Below are 5,000 nucleotides of genomic sequence, written 5' to 3' on the forward strand. Positions count from 1 at the left end.
TATTTTCACAGACCCTGAGCTACTTTGCTTCAGTTTTTGGTGGCCATGAAATTCGTACTTGAAAAATTCCCCCAGTAGAACTCTACATTTGAGAAGAGAAAGACACAGCTCTTGCCACATGTGCAGAGATAAAATGGAGCAAGCAAAGGTCTGGTTTGATGTTGCTCCCATCTGGAGGGTAAACCTGACATTTCTATCTGCCAGTAGCAATTTATTGTGAAACAGCTCTGCAGGGAAGGTTTCTCCATGCTAAATCAACCAGCAAAAGAAATGAACCTTGTGTTACAACCAAAGAAAAAACTTAATCACAATCTACATGTCTGGGTGCGTAAATAATTTAAATATATGCAGCTGCATTTTCAATAAATTAAACCCCCAACCTTGCAAACAGCCTCATGAAAAGTAAAAATTAATGCTCCATTAGTAAAAAACTGAATATATGTAAGTGCAAGCTTGTTTTCATCTGATCTTTGGGGAGAGAAAGAACTTCTTATGACCTACAAGGAAAATTACTGTGCTTACAAGGAAAACTACTGAGCTAATGATCATCTGGTGGGTGTTCTATCCCATCTAATATCTTTTTTTACAGGAGCCATGGCCAAATTAACTCTATGCTAAAGCCATGTTGCCCAGAAAAATTGTTATAAAGGGTACTACTGTCAATGAGCCAAAGTCAGAAGTTTTAGGTATATTACTGGAGGTAGCAAATTTTTTTTCTACTTTAAAACAAAAATTCTGGGTTTATATTTTCCTTAGAAATAGTAACCTTCACTAAGCATATTTATGTTCTTAACAAAGCACTGTCCTTTCTAGTCCTAAGTATATTTTTGTACTGCAATACTGAAGGTTTCCATATGCAGTGGTTACCAAGAGATTCTTATTAGAAGAATTTGTACTCAGTATTAATAAAGGACCTAAAGAAACAATAATTACATGTATTTTTTAGAAAATAATATAGGATATACTGTTAGGTGTGAAGGTGTGTATTTCAAGCAAAACTCCAGCTCTTGCCACTTTCTTCCTCCAGCTTTGAGTTGAAATGAATTTGTGTAGCATCTCCCTCTTCATCATCCTAACTTTTTCTTGGCGTTTCCTCCCACAACATGAAATTTTAGTTCTCAAGAGCTCCTTACTAATTTTGCTCTTCAGTCATGTGGCAGGAACCACAAACAGTTGTGCCTCAGAAGGTCAAGGACAGCTTTAGGTGCTGGTGATCCATTCGTTGAACATCCAGATTCCCCATGGCATCCCCTCTGTAGGCATCACCTTAGGCCTTTAGTTCACATCCTTCAGCATCTCTAAATCTCTTCTTCACTCTTTATTCTGTGGGAGGAAGGTCTTTGCATGGATGACATTTTATCCTCTTCAAACAGAAGAATTGGTAATTCCAATGTCTAAATCCTAAATCAGAAAATCTGGGGTTATTCCAGTGCTTTTCTCTTGCCTCAGTTTATCTGCTGTGCCTGGACGGATGAATTTCCTCCCAAACAGAATTAAGCACGTTGTGAAGAGCTCCCTAGAAAGGAGTTTAAATGAGGAGCTCTGACATTAACAGCTAACAGCATAATAGATACATAAGATCAAGTGAGAAGAAATTCACCCAGAAAATCAATACTGCAATAACAATTGCTCTTTGCTTGCTGTTTACAAAGCTGACAGTAACTTTTCATGCTCCAGCTCATTTCCTCAACAAAGAAGCAGCAGTGATGCAATCTGTGCAATAAAATGTAGTTTTTCAGCCTCTGGTCTCCCCAAAGAGACAGCAGCTTGGTGGAGAGGGAGGTTGGGTGGAAGGATTTTCTACCTTTGGTTGCTAAATTCAGCCTGTGGTTGGATGAGACCTATCAGATGCATTCCTCTGGGTGATGTTAGGATTTTGTACCTGCCCTGCTGAGATCATGTGAAGAAAACAAGTCTGTTTAATTTGAGGAGGTCAGAATGGGAGTTCAGAATAAGTAGGGGTTCAGAATAATGGGAATCTGAATTTTCCATCTCCCCGGGTTCCACTGTATTATTTTTTTTGTATTATGTAGTTGCTTTTTTTTTTGGTTCACGAGAAGAAAAAGAAAAATTAGCAATGAGTTTCTGCAGCCAGATTCTCTGTACAATGGTGAGGACTCTGTCATTTATCTTCATCCCTGAAGTGCTTCTTACCTTTCTGCCATGCTGCACTTCATCTTTTGCCTTTTCAAGTACTTGTTTTCCTTCTGACAAGAGAGATGTTCTGTCTGAATGGCTGTGATCCACTTGGAACCCATCTCGAAGGCTCCCTGGAAATTTGTTTCTTGCAGGACTAATTACTGCTTTTCTCTTTGACTTAATAACACCTGAAAAGCTTTCTCACAGTGAACAGGCCATAGCACTTCAGATAATATTGAAACTGAAGAATATCACTCATGTTCAAGGCTTGGGCAACTTCCAGAAGAGGAATATTCCTATGGATCTGAACAGCTCTGAAAAGAAAGTCCATTAGTTTACATTCTGCAGTGCAATTAGATTTGAATAATGAGTTGCTTAATTAAATACATCTTTCAGCAATGATAGGAAAGATGCCCATTGACTCTTACCACCACTTAGCTCCACAAGATGAAACTCTTGTGATTTTCATCTGCCACAAAAATTATATTTATTATAAATTATGTCTGAATTAAGCATTGTGTACATAGCAGGAGTAAGAGGACATTACCCAGAATTAATTTTGGAAACATCACCCACAGAGAAAGATTACTGTAGAAAAATTTCTTCTGTAAACCTTACAATAGGTTTAAATTTACTTACAAGTTGCAATCTTAGGCATTAAAGTTCACTAACCCAGCCCATGGAATGTTCTAAGAGGGTTGCCCAGCTCTTTGGGTGCCATCTCCATCCTTTTTGGGTTGTGTTGGTTTTTATCATCTCTCACTTTGTTTCAGTATCTTAAGCTTTCCTATTGTGATTAAATGTCTAATTTCAGCTGGAATTAGGTAAACCTGTAATGTCCTCCAAAAGGAACAGAGGCTCCATCTGGAAGATGAACCACTTCCAAATCTACTGAAGGACTGGTCAGGCTGGGAGAGTGATGGGAGAATGTGAGAGCCCCAGTTTATTCCAGATAAAAAAAAGACATAACAGCCCAACTGGAAAGAGCTGAGGGATTTCAGATTCTTCTATTGAATACCATGTGGAATAAATGAGAATAAACAGTCTCATTCAACTCTGAACAATGTAAAAGGACTCAATCTTGAAGATCCAGGTTGTTGTTCTCACCCTACCTAGTTTTTCTGGCTGAGAGATGAGTTGCTGGAAGGGAGGCAGCACTGTGTTTTCTTTTTTTTTTTTTCTTTCGTGAGTACATTTGAGTTTATCTTGGTTTTTCCCTTTTCTTTTTTTTCTCCCTTTCTTAAAAAAAAAATATCAAATGTTAGAAGTCAAACATGCCATTCCACATGACAGTTAATTTTTTTTTAATTATTATTTTTTTGCTTCTTCTCCCAAACCAAACCAAACCAAACCAAACCAAACCAAACCAAAACAAGTAACAGAAAATCACGTTTTTCATAGGGTTTTTGTTAGGGTTTGGTTTGTGGGTTTTTTTTGTTTGGTTTGGTTTTTGTTTTTCCTAATGAACCATGTGTTTTTCTCCTCCCTTTGCTCCTCAGCAGTCAAACAAATGCAATCAGTTATCCACACAAATCCTAATAATGACTCCAGCTGATGACAGCCAAGCTTTGGTAGAGCTGCTGAGAGCCCAGGAGTGAGGCATACTCCTTAATTTTGATCCTAAGCTTTATCCTTGCCCAGCTCTGGCCAAAATTACAACAATCCTCTCAGAACCCGATGATGCTTTGCCAGTAATGGAAGCAGGAAAGGAGAAACCCATCCAGTCTTCTTCCCCAGATCAGAGAAATGACTGTGATTATAAATAGCCTTTAAATTTACAAACAGATCCTTGGAAATGTGACTCTCATGGGCCAAGAAAGGGATTAATTCAGACTTGGCCAAGAGGACAAGGCCAGAAAAGCTTTGGCAGCAGGAGGACCAAGCAGGAGAACGTGGACTCGTGATGACTGAGGGGCAGCTCTGGGATCTGTGGGACACGTGTGGACCTTTCCCCTTCCCTAGACCAGCATGTTTGGCATGTTCCCAAAAGCCAAAGGGAGTAAATGGGACATATGGTGGTGGTGAACTGTGCTGATTCAGTTGGTGGCCGGTCACCAGTGGTGTCCCCCAGGGATCAGTGTTGGGCCCAGTTCTGTTCAATATCTTTATTGATGATTTAGATGAGGGGACTGAGTCCATCATCAGCAAATTTGCAGATGACACGAAGCTGGGGGGAGTGTGGATCAGCTGGAAGGCAGAAGGGCTCTGCAGAGGGACCTGGACAGACTGGAGAGTTGGGCTGATCCCAAGGGGATGAGGTTCAACATTCCAAGTGCCAGGTCCTGCACTTTGGCCACAACAACCCCATGGGGAGCTCCAGGCTGGGCACAGAGTGGCTGAGAGCAGCCAGACAGAGAGGGACCTGGGAGTCTGGATTGCCAGGAAGCTGAAGAGGAGCCAGCAGTGTGCCCAGGTGGCCAAGAAGGCCAATGGCATCCTGGGCTGGCTCAGGAACAGCGTGGCCAGCAGGTCCAGGGAAGGGATTCTGCCCCTGTGCTCAGCCCTGGGGAGGCCACAGCTTGAGTCCTGTGTCCAGTTCTGGGCCCCTCAGCTCAGGAAGGAGATTGAGGTGCTGGAGCAGGTCCAGAGAAGAGCAAGGAGGCTGTGAAGGGATCCAGCACAAGTGCTGTGAGGAAGGGCTGAGGGAGCTGGGGGTGTTGAGGCTGGAGAAGAGTGTTGCGTGAGAGGAATCTCGCTGCGGGTGCAAACTCGGTTCGTGAACAGAGTCAGTCGAGCTAGTGCTGGTTCAGATTAGTATCAGGGAGCTAACTTCGATCCGTCAGGCTCTGGAATTCTCTCAGGAACCACACCCAACCGAACCCGGGCAGGCGCATCTGGGCTAGCCCCAGCTGGGCACAGGC

Source organism: Heliangelus exortis, chromosome 2, assembly GCF_036169615.1.
Source record: "Heliangelus exortis chromosome 2, bHelExo1.hap1, whole genome shotgun sequence".
Taxonomy (NCBI): domain Eukaryota; kingdom Metazoa; phylum Chordata; class Aves; order Apodiformes; family Trochilidae; genus Heliangelus; species Heliangelus exortis.